The sequence below is a fragment of the Chinchilla lanigera genome, unplaced genomic scaffold (genome assembly GCF_000276665.1).
Source record: "Chinchilla lanigera isolate Chin_1 unplaced genomic scaffold, ChiLan1.0 scaffold00014, whole genome shotgun sequence".
Lineage (NCBI taxonomy): Eukaryota > Metazoa > Chordata > Mammalia > Rodentia > Chinchillidae > Chinchilla > Chinchilla lanigera.
Window position 1 is genome coordinate 19,281,705 of NW_004955415.1, and position 22,537 is coordinate 19,304,241.

At 39.1% G+C, this 22,537-nt stretch overlaps 1 protein-coding gene across 6 annotated transcripts in view; it reads left to right on the plus strand.

The window, feature by feature from the left end:
• Positions 1–22,537, plus strand: part of Plcb4 (phospholipase C, beta 4) — a 353,965-nt gene that overhangs the window by 173,585 nt on the left and 157,843 nt on the right. For all 6 annotated transcript variants that reach the window (XM_013512270.1, XM_013512271.1, XM_005380865.2 and 3 more), the window contains exon 3: positions 12,174–12,257. The gene's annotated coding sequence lies outside the window, so the exon portion shown is untranslated. The remainder of the gene's footprint in view (positions 1–12,173; positions 12,258–22,537) is intronic.

Sequence of the window (22,537 nt, forward strand, 5' to 3'; positions counted from 1 at the left end):
TTGCAGCTTCAGGGAGCAGCCTAGAATCTCAGAGCCAGAAGATCTGAGTGCCGGGGTTCCACTGCTGTCCACTGCAGCCACTGAGTAATTACTGCGAGACCAGATGGCAGCTGACGTGCAAAATGAACCTTGTTATCCTTGTGTGTCCTGACTGTCACTGGTTATGATATTCACCTGATGCCTATGAAGCAAGACAGCAAATAACTTTATGAAACTGTGGGGAAAATTGGGGACATGTTATTTGGTTAGAGGCTCTGAAATCTCTTAAGGACAGATTTCAAAATTAAACCTAGAATTAAATCATTCTCTTGCTAGTTTATTCTTCTGTCTTTGTTTTGCCAGCATCGTTTTATCTGTAAGTGTTTATTGAGTGCTTCCTATGTGCATGGTGTTGTTCAGGATACAGAAAAACGAATTCATGTTCTGGAGCATCTAAAAATTGTGTCAGGGTTGGACATGAACTGGAGATATTTATAGTGTTCGATGGAAATGTGCATTGCCTTGGAGAGGGGCATAAAAAGTGCTGTGTGATTCAAGGGAGGAGGGGATTAGAAGAACTTAAGGGGCAAGTGATCAAAGGATAAATAAGATTGTAGGATGGGGAGATGGCTGAGATGCGGGATTCATTGAAAAGAATATAGTAACTAACAATAAATTTAACTAAATTTTGAGATAAGAAATATGCAGGCATCAACAGTTGAATTTATAAGCAACTTCTAATGGGTTCATCATTATTTTGATAATTTCTTATGAAAAATGGAACACTTATAAATCCAAATAAGAAATATTTAAGATCATATATGAGTCAAAACATCCCTGCACACCTCATAAATGTGTGCAAATATTGCAAGCCAGTAAAACAATACTTTTTAAAACAACATTCGGAAACTGCATAAAAGAGGCGAAAGAAAAAACTTGTCAGGAAGCTGACACCCTGGTGAAACCCGTGGCTAACATTAGAATATTTTTTTCTTCAGATCTCATGCATTTTGTGTCTGTTCCTCTTTTGAATAGTTGAGATTGTGTATTACATTGTACCTTCTTATTTAAAGTAATATGACCCAAAGTTACCCACATGAAAAGCTCTCTGAAAAATCACATCTAATGGCCTTGCCTTGTTCCTATTTTGTGGCATTGTCACAGTTGGCTTTACCCCACCCTCCCATGGCAGGTTTAGAGTCTTCCGTGCTTCTGCTGCTATGAAGAGACTGGCTGTTGGCCAGCTTTTTATTTGCAGATGGTTCAGCCAAGGCACTTTAACAAAGCTGACATGAAGGGACTGGCTTGTTCATCTGCTGCGAGCCAGAAGGAGCCAAGAGGCTTTTGTGCCAAAAAAAATTCAGGGGAGTAGAAGAGGGGACCGTGGAGCTTCTAGGGGTAAAAATTAATTAGCAATTTAGGTCATGTCCCCTGAGCAGTTTAAGCTGAAGGAGCCACTGACTTCTGGCCCTCAGGAGAGATTCATTGCATTTCAAGGCCCTTTAGTACTTCCATTTCCAAGGGAAGTTGCGATTACTAGTGAAGGACCCAAAAGCTAGCTCTTCACATAGGACTGCACGGTTGAGAAGAGGAGGCAGGAAGCTCTATCAGAGGGCAAAGATCTTCTTCTCCCCATTGACCTGAAAGATGGGATAAGCAAGGGCCAAAGGATACTGGCAGACAGGGAAGGAGAGCTAAGGGTTCCTGTCTTAACATCAGTGGATTTCTCATCCCCTCTAAATTGATATTACCAGCCAGGAAGACATTCTTCCTGGGAAGAAAAATGCCACGAGAAGTCATACCTGCCCCGGTTAGATTTTTTTGGTGTTGCCGAACATGCTTGCTTGTGACTTGTTCCTTGTATACCTTGGACCTTGTGCTGCTTTTCATTTGCTCTTGTCCTTTTGTCCTTTTGTCTTTTCCTGGTGACATTTCACTCTGAGAAGAGATAATGCAATTATCTGAGGTTCTCTCCGAACATGCTGCAGTAAATTCAGCTGTAAATCTATCATCAATCCCTGCAGGAGGTGGGGGTCTCAGCAGTGTGGTTCCCAGTGCAGAACATGTGTTCCTAATAACAGCGCCTGGAGGCGTGCTTGTGTTCAGGCTCAGCAAAGGAAGGAGACAGGAAGGGGACTCCTAGCTTAGGGCAGAGAAACATCTGCTCCAAAAGACCAAAAAAAAAAAAAAAGTTTAAAAAGGTATACCACATTTTACATAATAGATGCTGTTTTGAACATTTCTCCAGAATTTCTCATCTTGAATCATGTTTAAGACTTTCTTACTAACTTCACATTTTAAAAGATGTGCTATGATTTCAAGAGAAAGCAGAATTTCAGAACAGTTTGATTTTCTAACTCTGGGAAGAGCCTATCTCTGTCTAAATATTGGCTTCACCATTCAGTAGCTGTGTGACTTTGGACAAGTGATGTAATTCCTGAGGATTTAGTTTCCTTGTCTGCGAAGCCAACCCAATAACAACACTTACAAAACAAAAACCAAAAATCCCCTTGTACAGATCACATGTGACAGTACTTTAAAATAAAATTTTGAAATTAATCCCTTGAACATGTTACTATTCATAATCTGTGAAATAGCAAGTAATATTGTGTGTGTAAAAAAAATAGAATGATATTTTTCATGCTATGATCCAGACTAGGTACAATAACATATTTGAAACAATTCATGGTTTGTTGGGTAAAAATGATAATATGAAAATGTCCCAGACTCGGAAAGTGTCATACTAATTGAACTGAACTGTGGAGCTAAGCAGATGTATAAATACAACTGAATGCTAAAATGTTTTGTTGTTGTGTTTAGTACAATATTTTATTACCTAAATTTCCCCCCAAGGCGGGGAACATTTTTATATTTAGAATGAGAGTCTGTAGTTAAGTCTCAAATGTCGAGCTGAATGCTTTGCAAAATTGAATTGAGAATGAGTTAAATTTTGGGTTCCCTGGAAAATTGTCTATGATTATTAATGCCTTTTGCTGTTATTTAAATTTTTAAAATGACTTTAATGCCTTAATCATACTAACTTTCAGTAAATGTTACATGACTATATTATTTATCTGGATGTCAACTTCCTAACAGTATCAGGCACTCCTATTAAACAAAGAAGTAAAACATCCAGAAATGCACAATACAACCAAGTGTTGTAATGCTATTATACATTCCTTGCTATAAAATGCTGTTATAAAGTCCAGAGGCCCTCACTCAGTGACTTAGTCATTCTTATGTATCCACATAGTCTTGGCCTTACTCACTTTTCTGAACAGAATACAAGCCATAAATAAGAACGATTTTGGGAGAAAGCAAAGCTACATTTTATCTAACATAAAATGTAGACACACAGCTGTATCACGTGGCATAGTACCATCATTCTTTCCTCATTCAGTTATTTTCTCCTTCCTTAAAAATTTCCTGGACATCCATTAAAGTACCTGTCACTCGGCTAGGCACAAGATTTGGGGAAGCAAGTAGGAGAGATTCAACGATGAATAAGATATAAATCTTTCTCTGTTGAGTTGCTAACAGTAAAGACAACATTTTTGTGTTTATAATAATTAGTGTCATCCAAAAAAGTGGTTTTACAGTTTTATGCCTTGCTTGAAAATAAAGTTCACAGATAATTGACTTTAATTTTAAATTATATTCCCATACTTCTACCCTGGATTGCTTTGCTAGTTTCTAGTTGCTGCATCCTTTCTTTCCGTGTATTTCCTTTCTTCTTCCTCTGGTCTTTTTAATATTCTTCAATAGCAGCATTTATATAACATAATCAGAATGCCTGCTTACCCACCAGAACTGTGCAAAGAGCTCCTATTCTACTCTTTTATATTTCAACAGTTGTATCAGTTAGCTTTTGCTGTGTAACAAACCACACTAAAATTTTGTGAATTTAAAAAGCAATCATGTTTTATTTTTCACACTTTCAATGTGTGTTGGTTGATTTGCTGGATGTGCATGGTTCATTGACAGCTGTATGATCTCAAGTGGGATTGCCTCACCTACATATTTGGGGCCTCAGCTGGGATGACTGAATTGACTGAATCTTCTGCCCATGTGGCCTGTCATCTTCCATAGGCTTTACCAGCCTTTTAAGCCTGATAGTCTTGGGGTTCAGAAGACAGGCAAGCAGGAAAGCTCCAGAGTGCTAGTGCTTTTCATGACTCTTATTTATAAGAGGCCTAAACCCATGCCTGAAATCCATGTGAAGAAATAGTTTCCATGCCTTGCTGGTAGAAGCTGCAGAGTCACATTGCAAAAAAAAAAAAGCATGGTACAAGTTGAGGAAGGCTTTGTGACCCTTTTGGGGAATGGCATCCTGTGCCAGCAGAAGAGGCAGAAAGTGAAAGAACACTTCCTGCCCATCGAATGGAACCCCCCCGCCCAGAGTGAGGTGTTGCATGTGAAAAGGAGGATGGTGAGTAAAGCATTCTATCCAATCAAGTATTTTATCTGTCTCACGTAACAAAGTTATATCTCATTTATTTTCCCTTAAATTTCATTCAGACCTTTGAGAGCTAGTCATATGAAGACACTGATAGTTTCTGTCTTTAACACTTATGTGATTGGAGACTGGTCATGGAATAGGGCAGAGTATTGTATGAAGTGCTTTAAGCTTTCAGAAACTGAATGAAGTCTTGCCTACAGTCTGCTGACTGTGTGGCCTTCCAGCCTCTCAAAACGCTGCTAATAAGCCTATCCTTTAAGGACCTAGTCAGCAAGTCTCCCCAAGACGTCTTCCTGCTTTTGTTTCCCCTGGCGGGGCTCATCTCTCCTGTCTCCAGATTCCTGAAATGCATCAGGTTGTTTGTGCTAAGTGGTCTGCCTGCCTCTAGTACGACTTTGCTGAATTTGAGTTCCTTAGTATGGGGTCTGTGCTTTACCCTCTAATGTATTCTTTATGGTGTGTGGTCTGGAAGGGATACAGTGAAATCATTAATAAACTATCCCTTTGCAAAGGAGGAAGAATCTGTGTTGAATTGTGGTATGTCCATTTCTTTGCATTATATATTTTAATGTTCTTCTTAACTGTGCTTTTCTCAACACTTCTGGTCCCTGTCACATATGGTTTGCTCTGTTAATTCTTGCATTAATGATCTTGAGGCATGATTGAGGATGGGCTCTGTAACGTGCAGAAGAAAGCCTGTGTGGGTAGAGTCCAGGGAGAATGGGAAAGGAAGAGGAGGCGAAGGGAGAGGCATATGAGGCTGGATAATGTGAGGACCTGTGGTTCATCATATCCATTGTGTCCCAAAGGAAAGGAGGAATCAAGTAAGTAAAGGATAAAATTCAAAGTACTGAAGATTGTATGGGCTTGGTATGGAGGACTGTATGGAGTTGAGAACTCATATATGGGTTATATGGCTGTGGAGAGATATGAAAGAGAAGGGTGTGTCTCTGTCCCATGTTCTCTTTGCTCTTTCTTCTCCCACATGAAACATGTCCTTCGCTTGATTCCCTTCCTCCACTTCCAAGATTGACTTTGTGTTAGAAAATCATCAATATCTATGAAAATACACAATGTTATTCTAGCTTGTGCAGAAATGCCTTCTTCCTCTGAAAACAGATGAGTAGATCAAAACAAATAGCTTTTACTGGCAACCTCTGCTGTTCTACCAGATCTAATTTTTCAAAGAATGTATCCAATATTTATATATTGCTTTTATCATAATTTAAATTCTCAAAAAAGATTAGTTTCTAGATCAAATCTAGATAGCTTTGCTTCAATTGCTTTAGTAAAGCCCAAGGAAGTTTATGATGTAAATAAAAAGGTATGGTAGCTATTTTAATTATAATGCCTTTAATGTCACAGGGTTTTAAGTGGGGCAAGAAAAAGAAAGGCTTTCATTTCTAGCAGGATGCAATAATACACACAAAGATATTTTCTTTTCCATGAATTCATTTTCCATGAAAAAAAAAAACATCAAGAACAAGTAGATGGTTCTTATGGTTAAAACCCTGAAAATAATATATTTAGTTTTAGATCCTAGTAGAACTTTGTAGAATATCTCTTTTAATCTGTTTCACAAGCTGGGAAGGGAAAGACTCAAGTAAGTGCAGCTTTGCAGAGCTATTGAGAGGGCAGATGATTCTAGGGTGGGCCTGGCCAAGGTGAAGGCCAAGCTGAGTGCTTCCTTGCAAAGGCTAGATAGCTCTGCAAGTGTTAGAACAGCTGCACTGTCTAAGGGAAATAAAATAGTTTCCTAAATCTGGAGGAAACTGTCTCGTTCTGAGAATATTCAGTGTACATCATCTCTTCTACCTTGGGAACCTTCTTAAAAGTGACATTATAAGCATATCTGTTTTCAGATGTGGAGACTTGTTGAATACAATCTGTGGGTTCTCTTCTGGTTTCACAGTAAGTAGTTGAACCAGGACTTGAAGTTAGTCTTTTCCACTCAGAGTGCTTATTTTGGCACTAAACTGCCTCCATGGGAATCATAGAATTATGAGATTTCTGGTGTCACTGTGTGGACTGACGAGCATTTGAAATTAGCTGGGAGATCAGGATATTTTTTTTTCCACTTCTTGCATGTAGGTGCCTCTGACTGAGTGATTTATCAATAATCAAATGGGTTGAAAATTAACACATTTGAGGTAAGTCTCCACTACGCCTTCACACCTTCTTAGTGAAAGTTTGACTGAAAAAGTGAGTATTAAGTTAGCATTTGGGGAGATTATGATGGGTATAGTGAAGGAGGCAGATTTAAATGTGGAACATACCCATTAGGAAAGTCTCCTCAGCACCTATTTTTGCCAAACAGTACCTATCACCCATTCAGGCTTGATGTTTTTGTGTTCTACTGGCTAAGAGTAATTGACCTCTGTACTTTTATTCCATGTGGCCAAGAAAGGAAATGCCAGTTCCTTGGCCAATTACTTAAGCTTTGAGATGTGACATACTACTTTGCAAAGAAATAATAGTGCATCTCTAGGCACTGCGTCTTCTTTGAAACAGAACCACATAATGTGGTGAGAGCCGAAGTCTTTTAAGACCCCATCATTGAGGTCACTGGGAGATAATTCAAGTAAAGTGTTAAAATCTACAGAGAAGTAAGTAGAAAAAGCAGGTCCAAGGTCCAGGAGAGTTGAATTTGTGAGAGTATCTATCTGTAGACTTTCAGTCCTTTGGGGTCGGTATGTCATCCAACAGGGAAGGCATCTGTAGTCGCCTTCTTGGACACTCCGCTGTGGGCCACCAATCTTCCTCAACCTCTTACCAGGTCTCCAGTCTATGAGTCAAAGATTGTCCTCCCCACAGGGATCTGTTGAGATTCTGAGTATCATGCGAACTCCAGGCAGCATCTTTCTTTCAAAAGGAAGCATCAAAGATTTCTAGCATATTTGCTAACAATCATGCTCTTGTCTTTGAAAAACCTCATGATGAATAACTTCACACATTACCAAACAACAGGCTGTTGTCTGACTATATGAGATAAACTACCGCTTTCCTATAATATATGGTTTAGAAAATTTAACACAGCAGACACATTGGACCCAGCAGCCAACACCTTAGGCACTTCTCTATTTAAATCATTCAACTCTTCCATGAGGAGACAGGAGAGATTGGAAAGACAACTAAAGTTATTATTAGCACTTCACTTAGAATTTATCTTCAGACTATTAGTTTTCCTCAAAACATGCTAAGACCTTAACCATGTTTCTGTCTGATTCCTTTGTGAAAGGAAGGTGCCAACATAGAGTGGACTGTTGTGATAAGCTGCCTCCTGATTTTAAAGTATATTTAAAGCTAATCTCTAAGAACTAATATGTAATGATGCTGTTTTCCTGATTTTATTTTTATGAGCCACAGTTTTATCTCAACCTGCTTATCTGATCTGAAAATGGTTATAAAATTTGGAGAAAGTTAATATTGAATCATGCCAAAACCTTAATAAACTTAGTCTTGAACTAATATTTCAGGCTCATGGGGGATTTCTGTATGCTAAGATAGATTTTAATGTTATAGAAATGCAATAGTGACCTTTCCATAGAACCTTTATAAAATTACTTTGAAAAAAACCTGCTGGATAGATGGGAACATTCCTGAACGAGAGTATGCGTGATTTATCTACATCTCTTGCTTTATCTTACATCTCATTTCTTCAGATCTCTTGTGTCTTTCTTTCCCTAAAGCCAAACAACAGTGATTTCTGTATTTTTAAACTAGAGAAATGCAGAAGTTTTCTTTTTTTTTTTTTTTTTTAGTTTTTCTCCGGTACCGGGAACTGAACTCACGACCTTGGGCTTGCCAGGCAGGGGCTTCTGCCGCTGAGCTAAATCCTGAGCCCCTGAGCTAAATCCCCAGCCCCAGAAGTTTTCAAAGATGTATTTTCCTGATGCACAAGTTCATTGGATTGCTGCTGTTGTGCTTGTTGCCTTGATAATTCTAATAGCCTCCAAGCAAAAAGAGGTAACAAGGTAGAAAAGGTCCCAAGCAAGTTGCAGGTATTTAATTTTAAAATCCCATTTTAGGCAGGGGGAAGTGGGAAGCAGCTGTGGAGCAGCAAAGCTGTGTATAATGGATTATGACAAGTGTTGACTCAGGATACCGTATCCAGTTTATAAAATAAAATGATGACTGTTTGGCAAACCACTTGCAACTTCCCAAAATTAACGTGTTGGCCAGTATCCTGAAATTGAAATTCTTTGTTCCCAGAGACTGGCAACAGATGACCAAAAATGACCAAAATCTGAAGCCCATAGCTTTGATTTCACGTTTGTTGTCAGTTCTAGTTGAGGTTGGAAAAAAGTCTTAGGAAGTGCAGTCAGTGTGAATCACTGTTTTCTCTACTGCCTTTTGTGGTCTCCCTGGTGGACTTGATTTGTTGAAATCCACAAATCAAAAAAGAGATGGTAGCTGTTTAAGAGTACAAAGTTGTCCTTTTCATCAGCCCCAAGATGGCTGAAGATAGAAAATTAGACAGGCATTTCCCAAACAATCAGTCATTCTGCGTCTTTTTTACCACCTAAACTATAATTAATATTCTTTTACAGAGTAAGCATCAAGACATGTTGCACTGCATATTTACAGTGAGGGCATGTTTAGACTTGTCTTAGGAGGAATTTGGAAAGAGACCAATAATGTCTTAGTGTCAGGCACCTTTATTTTTTGGGAAGATGTTAGTGAGGTATTTAATCCCTTCTCTCACCCAGCACAGAAATCCCTCAGTGATTTCCAAGAACAGAGGAACATCAAAATCCTTAAGTGAACTGAAGGGTCTGCTCTATGAAAGAACACTCTGTTGTAAAAATAATTCTTATTTTCCTGGTGTTGAGTAAAATTTGCATTCCAAAATCCACTCATCTTTGGTAGGAGCTGAAGAACTCCCAGTGGGCCCCACATTTTAGAAGTGCCACCACCTGCTGAAATACTCCAGCTGGGAACCAGTCCTTTAATACACAGATCTCTAGGGACGTTTATCCAAACCACAGCAACCTCCATGCAGATTCTCACATCACTCACTCATACATGGATCTTTTAAATTGGATCCATTCTGCCAAGTAGCCCCATTGGAGCAATGAGCTCATTTGAATATATACCTGGGTCTGAAGTCCTGGAAGGAGCATTGGTGAAGGTGTCTCAGGAGGCTGCTGAAAATGAGACAGTCATTATCTTTCCATTGCCATCAAAGGGGGAATGCTTAGAGCAAAACAAAAGGGTAAGGTGCAGGAGGTGGGGGAACAGCCTCATGTGGAAAGAGGATCCACAGAGGATAAACTGAAGGTGAGCATTTAATTCTAGAGTGGTTAAGAAAGATCAAAGACAAGGTGAGGATCGAATTTAAAAACTAAAAGTTCTAGTTGCTTACAAAAATATTTTGAACAGAATATTAGAGGTAGATCCCATGAATTAAGATATCTGTCATAAGTCAGTAGTTAGGATATCAAACGCAACTCTTTTTAAAGTAATTTGGCTAGGCGTCATGGTATATGCCTACCCTGTAATCCCAACACTGAGGGAAGCTGAGACAAGAGGATCGAAAGTTTGAGTCTTACCTGGAAAATTTAGCAAAAGTATTTCAAAATAAAAAAGATCTCTGAGGATGTAGGACAGAAAGAAAGAAAGGAAAGAGAGAAAAAAGAAGAAAGAGAAAGAAGGAAAGGAAGGAAGGAAGGAAGGAAGGAAGGAAGGAAGGAAGGAAGGAAGGAAGAAAGGAAAGAAAGAAAGAAAGAAAGAAAGAAAGAAAGAAAGAAAGAAAGAAAGAAAGAAAGAAAGAAAGAAAGAAAGAAAGAAAGAAAAAGAAAGAAAGAAGGAAAGAAAGAAAGAGAAGAAAGGGAAGAAAGAGAAAGAAAGAAAAGAAAGAAAGAAAGAAAGAAAGAAAGAAAGAAAGAAAGAAAGAAAGAAAGAAAGAAAAAAAGAGGGAAAAGTTTGATAATGGAACAATGTGACGTAGGTAGACAAAACATGCCTTAATTATTGTCTTCTTCTCTTTGAAACTTCAGTACACCACAGTGAGTTTAATTATTACACAGAAGTGTTTTGTCTACAAAACCTGATTTACTCACACTTAAATATAATTTCCTTTCTCATTTCTCCTTGGGGGTTAGTTTTAAGTAGAACAAAATAAAAATAAAAATGCATATAATGGTTTAGTCACACTTGTGATTTTACCAATATTAAATATAAACAACTTCCTTAATTGTGTTAAAATGCCCACTGTAGGTATTCCCAAAGTAGTACTATAGGCCAAATAATGTCAGGAACTAATGGTGAGATCCTGATTATTTTTTAACAAAACAAATTTTCTCTTTCACATCTAGAATATTCTAAAAACAAAGCTAGAATAAAAGACAGTGATTTTTTAAAGTGAACAGTTATTTTATGAGGTCATTTAAGAAGTAAAAGCAACTTCCTTTTTCTTTTGGATAACATAAACTTTCTGATTTTGATGTTAATATTATTTTGAGGTCATTTTGAAGTAGGAATTGGAAAGTGATAGTAAAAGGAGCATTTCCTTTATTGAAGCATTATTTAGTTTTGGTTTAACTACACCTCATTAAAACACCTTTGGCACAATCACAGGAAAAGATGAGTTTCCCTGCTTTTGGTTGGAGGCCAGACCTTCAGAATGTCCTAAGGAATTTCAGGCACTTTGAGGTCATACATTGAGGGCGTGGATTCACACTTGGATTTAAACTGTAGTTCTAGTAGATCTGAGGGACTACCAGCTTTCTAAGCTGTTCTTTCCACATTTTGTTTGGCAGCAGATAAAACATGGCATCGTTGTTGGGTGTCCTGGCAGGAAGCTATATGAGAAGCGTCAGGGCTCAGTGCTCAGTGCCTGGATAGGACCCCGCAGTGATGCCCCTGCCTCAGTACTCCAGGAAAGCTGGCTTCTCTTACCTAATGAGTTGCCATCCTCCTGACCTCCCAATCGGGGTGTTAATGTCCTTCTGGAGTGTCTTAGAAACATATCCACAGTCTTGCATCATTTTAGGGTACACTCAGTTAAACTTTTTCCCCAAAGGAAAAAAAATAATTGATTGCAGACACAGAACCAAAACAGTTCTCAGTAATGTTGCTTATTAGCACTGACACTTGGGGAAACCAGGCACTCGCCTAACATGGGACAGGGAGTTTAGTTCCGGAAGCTCAGCGTTGCTCTCTTTTTTTCCAACCTAAGTTGAATGACAAGTCAGAGACATTTGCTAAAATAACATAGGATGTGGACTCTTGGGAGTCACTGGGCTTCCAACTCTCTGACCCCTGATATCCTTCCCATTGCCTCCGGGCCTTGTTAGCGTGAAGGATGTTTTTCAGTTTCTGTATAAGCCATGGAAGGAAACACGCTTAAATAATCCAAGGAAAGCACACATCTTATGAAAGCTTCAATTATTTGAAAGTTACTGACCTTACAGGCACCGGGCAAGAGGTTGGCATCTTGAAAGTGTGCTTTGATACTGAAGAGTTGTTCTAGAACGGCTACCACGTCATTCGTCTGTTGTCCCTCTTCAGTACATAACAGCAATGCATTGTTTGTCATCTTCCTGGGACCAACCTCCATCTGGCTTTTGTTTATGAAATAAAATATACTTTAGGTAGGACATACATGGTCCTTAAACAGCACGTACGTTTATGGACTGCAGCCCACTGATATTACAGCCCATAATAATGTTTAATCAGACATTAACTTAAGCTGAAAGAGAGCAGAAAAATGACTGTTGTGTTCATTTTCCAGACAAGGACCCTGAAATTCAAAGAAGTGAAGGGGATCCCTCAAAGTCGCACAGCTAGTTGGGACGGAGCTGGGACTGGAATCCAGGTAATCTGTCTCCTATGGCCCCTTTGTTTCCATTGGAGAAGGCCAAACAGGTCGTATTAATTTAATATTAATTGTAGAAACAATGTAATGTATATATAATTAAAAAGTGTAGCCAAATTATTTATACAACCATTAAATTTGGATTTTTCTAATTTGGTTTTCTAATGTCACATTAGAAGATTTATCTCAAGCTATGTGAAAATGGATTCTGCCCTCAGATGTGAGTGGAATGGACTTGGCTTGAGTCTCCCTGCTGGTTATCGGACAAAGCCAGAGACAGCCTCTGCTGCGTACACCTAGGTGCCATGTGGACGCTCAGGGAGGACAGGACAGGACCACTTCACTCCCTTGTGGTTTCTATGTGAGCTTTTTGCCTGGGTCTAGAAACCAAATCAATACAAGTCTGATTAACAAGAGAAACATACAAGTTTTAATAATAATTTAATAAAGGCCCATGAGGATCATAAAAGGAGAGTGAAGTGGGAAGGAATGACCAGGCAAGATACTTTTCTACCTTTTAGATAACGAATAAACAAGTTTTGAGTGGAAGACAGGACAAATGGATTTCGGGATGAGGGAAATTCATTCTAACTATATGTCACTAAGAGGTGTAAAAGCTAGTGGAAGAGAAGGGTTGTTATGCTGAGCTAATTTATTCAGGTTTATTAGATCCCCAAGGGCTAATCTCTGGTGATTAAGATTCTTTTCCAGGGAAGACATCCTTAGTCAAAGCATGTTTGTGTCTTACTGTATGTAGGAAAATGCAAGCCAAACAGCCCTTTCTGAGGTTCTAATTCACTAAGTGATTTTGGCTTGAAATAATCAGTATACAAATTCAGTGTATTTTGAGGTGGAACATCTTTAACTCCTGCACTCAGTCAAATAAGCCAATTTACCCAGCAAGTTTCCCACCTGCATTTGGAATAATGGTTAATTAGATGCCAAGTCAAGGGGAGGAACCCTAAAAGGTTACCTTTCTTGCAGAAACTAACTGAGTGAAAGGGTTTTGCATTTTTTTCCCTTTCAGACTGATTGTATTTTTGTGCGTTAGAAAAAAAAAGAGACAGAAAATTTTGGAGAGTTTTAAAATACTTTGCATCTACTAGACAGATAAAATGAACTTCCCCAAATGTTAAACCCCGCATAATTTTTCTCTCATCAACTCTACTGTATTAGTTCCGTGCCCATCCTTAGTTTAAGTTTTGGAGGAATTCAGTTAGAACTTTTATTTTCTTTTTTCATTTGTTTCATTTTGTTTTTCAGTATAGTGCTAGGGATGGACCCCAGGGTCTCCTCCATGCTAGGCAACCTCTCTGTCTTTGTGCTACAACTCCAGCCCAAGAGTGAAACTGTTTTAATACGTAAACAGATTACTGACTTCTGTGAGATTTGAAAGTTTTAGTTTATATTTCTTTGACTAAAAGTCGTTTTCAGGCCATGTGGTAGTACCCCTGTGTATATGAATGTATGAACACTACTAATTTCAAATGCCTTCTAGCTCAAAAATCTAGAGATAAATATTTTCATTTTTTTCTAACATGCACTGGGCTTAGTTCTAATATGCTTAGTCTTACACTATATCCTTGTCTTCGGACTCCTGAGTAATAATAGCAATAGCCTATTTATGAAAGAGCTTGGGGAATGTTTAACTACAGAGAACCTTAATTAAATTTAATAGCCCATTATGTGTGTGTTTATTTTAATAAGAAAAGAGTTTTTAGAATAAAGAATCTTTTCAGTCCTTGAGTTTGTGCTTGCTCCCTCTAAAGCAGGTTCCCTGATTTTGTGACGTCCCACCTTGCATCCCTTGAACTTACTGCCTCCTCACGCCTGAGGCAACCTTTGCAAAGATTATTCACACGAAGATGAAATGAAAATGTTTCCTTTGAAATAGTCAAATAATTAAGGCAAAAATCAAATCGAACCTCTAAAGAGAGCTTTCTCTCTAGACAAGTATGATTCAAGTTGGTGATGTTTTGCTTAATAATTATGGCAGAGCCAGTCCAAGGGCAAATAACGGGCAAAGCTATGAGGGCTGGCCTAAGAGAGTGGAGAATCTTAAGAGCAGCCTAGGAGGTCACCTGTGAAAAAGACAAGAAAATGACCCATCCTGTGAGCACGAGAACAGTGTGCAGACCCACCAGGGCCCCAGTCAGGCCGCAGGGGGTGTATGCAATGGAAACCTTTTGATGTACTCGGTCCAGGTGGCAGCAAGTTTGTTCTTTTGGGAATAGAAGATGAGAACAGCGTTCTGAAATCCTGAAAGGAAGAGCAGTACACACAGACACGGTGCAGCATTTATTGTTCTCTGGTCTGATGGTAGGATTTGTTGGGAGCTCCTCCACACGGTGCACTTCTATTCATTCATCCTGTCATTCGTTTAGTGGACACCGGGTACCTGTGGTATGAACACTGTCACAGTGACTGAGGTCCAGTACTTTACAGAGTTTGCTGTACAGTAAAGACACAGGTGAACAGACAGCTGTTCACAATGCACAGTGTTGAGTTCTGCAGAGAGGGAAGTTCAGGGAATCAAGTCTGAAAAGCCCAGAGAGACAGAGACAGAGACAGAGATTGAAGGGGAAAGTGGCCAGCACTGATGCTGCTTTCGGGTAGATCTGTGGTGGTGATCCTTCCAGAACTCTCCTGTTTTATACTTTCTTTTCAGCTCGTTGTCAATTGCATCCCCTGAAACATAAGGGAGTTTACAGATTGAATCTCTTTTATTGGGTACCAGGGATCAAACTCAGGACTTTCATTTGCCAGGCAGGTGCTTGTGCCATTGAGCTACATCCCTGACCCTGCAGATTGAATCTTCAGTGCCCATTATTTTCTGCCTGAGTTGTTAGGAGAAATATTAGCATTCATAACTGAACAGGATCCAGAAAGGTTTGAGTCAAAAGCAGGAACTGTGTGAAGTTACTTATTAAGTGACTTCAGTGTCTACAGGGAAGATTAAGTAGAGATTGTGTGAGCTGAGTGTTTGGTTACCGCTCTGTCATCCCAGTGAGTTCTGTTCCCACCCCTTGTCATGTGTAACTACTTTTTTCAGACTTAAGGATAAGTCTTGAAGGAAATGGTTGAGAAAGTTACCCACTCACTTCAGGCCCTCCATGCTGATTGGTATTGGTGGGAGACCAAGTATCAGCACGCAGGGTCTCTATAGCTTCAGTTTTCCAAGCTGAAAGAATATTCATTTTAGATGTATGGACCATCTTTATTACTCACTTGAGCTTTAGTCTACATGTCTAGCTAGTTTCTTTCCCTCATAAGCATGTCTGGGCCACAGATGAAGATTAAAAGACACTGCCCTTCTTTTTTTGCTCTTTTCTTTTTTCTTCCTTGGCTTGACTTTGTTTTGCTTTGCTTTTCTGGCACTATGGATTGAACCTAGCGCCTTCATCCCGTGCCCTTTTTATTCATTTTATTTTGAGAAAGGGTCTTTCTAAGTCACTAAGTTGCTCAGGCTAGACTCAAACTTGAAATCTTCCTACCTCAGCCTCTAAGATGGCTGGAATTACAGGCATATGCCAACACACCCAGCTCCCCCTCTTTTCCTTTTCACTGAAGACCCTAAGGAGTTGTCCTTGTGGTTTAGCTTATATCAGAATCACCTGGCCATATAGATACACCATAGATTCCTGGCCCCACTCTTAGATTTTCTGGTTTAGAAGGGATCTGTGAAGATTTTACATGTGTAGGAAGTTCCCAGATGATGTTTACTGTCTAGGTACCACACTTTGAGAACTGCTATCTTAAGGCAAGTCCATGGGACCTAACCTTTCTCTGGCCTTTCTCCTTGGTTCCTGGCTTGAGTCCCCACCTTGATTATCCAGAACCATCTATCAATAGCTTCCAGTGAAGACGAAACTGAAGCAGAGGAGAGGTTAGCCCATCATGGTCCCCAGCCTGATGTCCCTGGGCTTTCCAAGGACACAGCCTATTTTCTAGCTAGGATGCCCTGAGTTAAGAGCATCTTGAAACAAAATCCCAAAGGGACTCTTGATCTGTTTATGACCTCTTCTCAAGACTGTTGATAATCTGTGCCTGCAGCCATTATGTTTCTCATGAATTTATCAGAACTGTTGCATGGCAGACACCTGTCACCAGCGAGAAGGCTTTCATGCATGGTGAAAGGTAGACATGCACCGTGTATTGGGCCAGGGATATGGGTCAGCAGCACAGCACCTACCTGGTAAGCACAAGGTTCTGAGTTACAGTCCCTGTACCAAAAAAATAAATATTTAACTGACAACCACCGTGTATTCCATTTGTCATTGAGGATGATGACAAGTTCTATTTTGGAAGGAAGGTGAAAAAAGAATTGCCATCTGAACCAGATGTCTTTATTCTGCAGAACATTTGTAATATATAAAAAAAAATTCCCCAAAATAAATTTGTTATTCATGAAATCAGAGGAAAAAAACAGTTAAATCAAATATCCCTTTCTTTGACCTCCCACCACACACTGAGTTCCTTTCCACACACACACACACACACACACATGCACACACACACACAAGGTTTACATTCCAAGAAACTTGTCTTGAGGTGATGTTGCTGTGCAAACACTCTGAGTGAGCTTACACGAACTGAGGTGGTGCGGGTCAGCCACTCCACATGGCCTCTTGATGCAATCGAGGGACTCAGTAAACATAGGATCTGTGTGGTTGCCAGCAAGGCAGAACATGCTCCTTTCCAATAACCATTTCCTTCAGGTTTTGTTTTTTTAATAAGTAGCAGGCAAGCAATCTAAAACAACAGTTAAAAGTATTGCAAAAACATATACCAACAGCATGGCCCCTTATTACCATTATCAAGTATATATGATTCCTAATTTTATGTATTACACTTTCATCCTACTGCCCTTGCAATCGGTGTCCATTAGCATCATAGACATGTGTGTGACCATGTCTTATGCCATATTAATACAGCTGTGACATCACTAGGAATTATTGCTACAATCTTACAGGACCACTGTTATATATGTGGTCCATCTTTGACCAAAATATCATTATGCAGTACATGGCTATATATGTATATTTTAAACGTTAATGGATCATATGTTTGTCAAACATCGCAGGACTGGATTATGAACTTAGATGTCATTTCCAAGAGAATTGCTATAGGCAAATAAACAACATCTAAACAATCTTTGGAAACAAATCAGTCTCTTGGGAAGCAGTTGTACCTCATTGTATTCCAATTTCTTTGAAAAGTTATCATGCACACTGAATTATATTGTTCAGGCTCAGAACACGGTGTCCCCAAAGGTGGCATCTTGGTATCCTGTTTTAAGCTGAAAGAAACAGAAAATCACAGAAGCTGGAAGGGAACTCTTTATCTCTCCCCTCTCCCCTGAAAGACTTGTGTGACAGGTGTCCAGCCCTAGTCCCAGAGGCACAAACAGGGTTTGCTAAGTCTCCCCCACATATCACCATGGGATCACACCTCTGTTGTCTAGCCAGGCTTCTACCACGTGTCCTCTCCTTCTCCAAGGCTAAATGTGCAAAGGCACAGGTTTCTCCCATTGCTGGGGTCTTCATTTCTGAAGGTTCCCACATCACATGGAATTTATTAAAAGCTTGTTACATTTTAAACACAATCTGTCTTCACTTATAAGAGTGTCAGCCACAAACTTTGTGATGAGCGAAGAACAGTAACACAGTTCTCATCCCTACAGTATGTTCACAATTATTATGTTCAGTTGAACCTGAATCCCTTAAACACCCAACCACGAAGCATGTTTTAGATGCTTTTGTAAGTTCCTGATAAAATGAAGCTTATGATATGATCAGAAGTATCACCTCACAGTTTTATAAAAGGAAATCTTTTAAATATTTTTATCTACTTATTTTTTTAAAGTTTTAGACTTAAAAGAAAGTTGCAATTGCCTCTTAGTCACCATGAATACTGAGGTGGGGAACATGAAGACACATAGTGGATGTCTGCTTTCTATTCTCATGCTATGCTTGTGTTCTCCGTATGTTTTAATAAGCTCTGGGAAATTATTTCAAATCAGGTGGTGCTTCCAATTGTTGTAGGTTTTTTTGTAGTCCAGAATTTATGGAAGAGGAATTCAGGCACTAACATAACCGGTTTTATTTCCAAATATAAGAATAGCAGAGGTTTGGGAGGTAACATGCAAGTTTTAATCAGTATTACTAAGAATCTCCTCACCAAGTAGTAAATAAGAATCAGTCCTAACTGTTCTGTGTGAAATCTCCCAATGTCGAGTCAAGGTTTTAAATCCTGGAAGGGGAAGAAGAACATTTTACAGCTTTATTAGTCTCTTCCTGCTGTTTGTTCTTGCCAGGAATTCTAGTGGAAAATACAAACATAGCTTAAAAACTATGAAAAGAAATGTTTTTAATTTCATCTCCTTGTTACTTTACAGAACATTTTTTCCTGAGCATAAAAATTATGGTCGTTGTAATTTTCTGTATGTTAAAATATAGAAAAGTATTAAAGAAAATAAAAACCTCTTAAACTCCCATTACCAAATTACTGTGTTCTGATGTCTTGCTAGTCTACTTCCTCTGTAGAAAAGTAAGGATATGCCTGTGTGTATCAGCAATATCTATATCTGTATAATACAAAACAATTTGAATCATAATTGCTTTTTTGGATTGCTTAGTAACATGTTGAGAGTATTTGTATTTGCTTGACAAAAGCTGTGAATATTTAGTAACTCTTCTAAATTTGCCATTGTCAAGCAAAGAACCATGCCTTTACAGTATTGCTTCTAATGGGTCCAGAGTGCAGTACTTAAATAGTAGACTGTATTTAACCAATTGCTTCCTTATGTTCATATGAGGCCTACATTTTTCTATCATAATCAGTACAATGGTGTCTTTGTACACTGATTTTGCATGCACTGACTTTGGCTAAATCCTACTGGTAAAATTACTAAGTCAGAGTCTGGGCCTTGCAAGGCTATAGAAATGTACTGCAAAATTCTCACTGGAATATATAAAAAAAATTCTTTTCTATGATCCCCAATGATCATTTTCCTAGTTCTATACTCATTATGTGCTTTCTGAAAAGGTTATTTAATGGCTTGATGAAAATGATTTTACGAATAGGCAAAATTATCATTAATGATACAATATATCAGTGTCAAATTACATTCTTCCTTGAAGTAAAGCCATTTCTTTAAAGGCACTGGATGATCTGATGCTAGGCTGTTGATCTGTTTTTAGAAATATAAGGATATTGAATTTAAAGACTTACAAGGAAGACATTGAAATATTTGATAGACTCAGCTAATTTACTTTTGGTCAGTGGAAATTTTATCCCAATTCTATCTGCTCTGAAAAACAATCTTGGTTGTCCTTATTGTGGGGTCACTCAGGTCATGGTTTATTTAGTTTGATGGCCTTTATATGGTAGATGAGGAAAGGATTCATTTATCATAGAACTTCTTTGTCAAAAGGTTGAAGTAGACGGTAGAAATTACACGGAATAAAATTCCTAACTGTGACAGGGTACATTTTTATTCACTTAAAAGCTCTATGTTATCGAGTAGAAGCAAATGCTTTTTCAAATAAATTTGCTCACAAATAGAACTAAAAAAGTGAGAATGTCTTGGTTTCGTTGGAGGAAGTTACAGAGTTTATTTAAATTTTATATTTATTGATGAGATTCGAAATTGTTAAAAGAGATTTGGAACTCAGGAAAGGACATACTGCAGAAATGGGTCTTTTTCTTTTTCGAGTACTGAGGATTCAACCCAGGACCTTCTCACTGAGCTACATCCCCAGTGCCTTTTTAATTTTTAATTTTGAGAAGTAAATGTCTCTAAGTAACATCTTTACTATTCAGTGAGGCTTTGGAGTAGACGGATGGACTTATCTGAATTCATTTCTATATTCCATTTTATTGTGCACTTTTATTTCCCTTTTTTTTTATTCTGTCCAGCATTGATGTACGTTAAATGACTCTTCCCTTCAAGTTAGAGCCGCCTTAACTGCAGACCCAATGGATGTGGCAACTTCCTTGGCCTTTTAGGGAAGATGTCCAGCTGCAGTGGACCCAGTTCCTATTCCTTCTGGGGCTCCGTAAAAAATTACCATAAATTACAAGCTCACAACAACAGAACTTCATCCTTTCACAGTTCTAGAGGCCAGGAATTGGAAATCAAGGTGTTTTCATGACCGTGTTCTCTCCAAGGTCTTGTCCACATTCTGGTGACAGCCAACGTTCTGGACCTGTTTCTGCCACTCCAGCTTCCGCCTGTGTTTCTCTGCCTCCTCTTCTTCCATCCCTACGCAATCTCCCTCTGCTGCCTTTTATAAGGACACTTGTGATTGTATTTAGGGTCCATTTGGATGATTCAGAATCATCTCCTCGTCTCCTGATTTGTAACTTAATTACAGCTGCAAAGTACTTCTTGTCTCTGTAGGATGATGGCAACATTCACAGCAGTCAGGATGTACTTTGGCAGCCATTATGCAAGGCACCATACCCAGGTACCTCGGGTGTACTAGATATCACATACTTCTCTCCCTGTCTGTTTACTCTGTACCAGGAAATGCGGCACGTGTCTAGAAACAACAGCAAGAAAAGTTATTTGCAACACTTTGAGGGGAGGGCCACTCTGTGCCGGATATATGACCCTCAACAGCCCAGCTGGCTCCCTGTGCTCTCCGTACCATCTCTCCCATGTCTCATCGTCAGCCTTAGAAGGAGCTTTATGCCATATATCACACGAAAAAAGCCACTTAGAACTCCCTTCCTCTTTTGTCCCCTCCCTTTCAAGCTCTCTGTAGACCAAGGTGTTTTCCTGTGGAGCCAGGACTATTGCATAAGAATCTAGACAATGAGACCATTTAAGCACCTGCTGGCCTCTGTCCAGGGACAGCCCAAGGTGTTTACACTGGCCAAGATGCTGGGTTATCTGTCAGTTCTTTGGCTGTGTAAATTCCCCTTGGCTCACCTTCTCCTCCTCAGGGAGCAAGCAGCTCCTTTCCTGTGCTCTGTGGGGAGTTGGTGCCTCTGAAGTGGGAGGAGGCCGGGAAATCTCTGTCTTGTCTTCTGAGAGAGGCCTTACCACAGGGAAAGCCCGAGCATTTGAGAAGAGGAACCTTTGGCGTGCCAGTGACAGTGTTTCTTAGTCTGTTAGCTGTGGGTAGCGATTTGAGATGATTGCCAAGAGCGTGTAGTGGTCAGTCCAACTCTCCATGCCTTTAAAAAAAGCGGCCACTTGTTGATTTAACTTTCTCTGTGGTCAGTTGGACAGGAAAATATGCCTTCCTTTTTTCCCATTTTAAAGTCAATTACCTGGGTCAAACTGTTGTTAAATACAATTGGCTGGGTGAATATTTTTTAATCTGTAGGTCAGTTTTACCATCCTTGTAAAATAAGCCAGCCACTGCCTCTAAGGCATGTCCTGGGAAGTATTCCAGAGGTAGCACAAAAAGTGGCAATCTGTTCCTCCAAGTATAAAACTGGAGAAATTTGGGATACTTCAGCATCATTTTCCCAAGTGCCTGGTATCTTGTTGCAAACCCCAAGCAGCAAAGTGGTTCCCACCTCCACTGTGGGTCCCCTTTAGATTACAGCCAACACCCATCATCCTCCAAATCCCATATCCTTCCATTTGCCTGGCTAATCCCTGAAGCATTTTGATGAAATTTGTGCCAAAGGAGGAGATGAATATTTTAGCAATTAGTCCATCATATATGTACTATGTGCTTATATTAGTCCTGGGAGAACCAAAGTTAAGCCAGAGGAAGACAATGATACAAATGGTTAGAAGCATTCTTTTCATCTTCCATATGAACTTTTTATATCAAAATCTTTGTGTTGCTATCTTTTTGAAAAGTAAAGTAAAAGAAAAAATTGAAAAAGATAGTTGGCCAGGGTGAGAAGATCAGAGAACACTTAAAGATCTGCTCGGGACACTTGAATCTGGTAATCACAATGACTGATCTGAAAACAACAACATGCAGTATAAGAACCATTGTTGAACTCCTACCATCTTGAATGGTGAAGCTCTGCATCATTTCCAATTTTTTTTATTACTTGTTACTGTGTTTGATTGTTTGATCCATCTTACATTTTTACATCTGGTGGACTGAGCAACTTTGTTGAAGAGAACAGTATGTAATTTAACCATTGTTAATTCCTATCATTTTGTTTCGAGGTCTTGTATCGTTTTTTGTTGTCTGTGTGTTGTTTTGATTTTTTTTTTTTAAGATAAAAGGAGGGAAACATTAACAGACATACAACATTATACAACATATCACAAGCACAATACAGACAATACAGAGTTACAA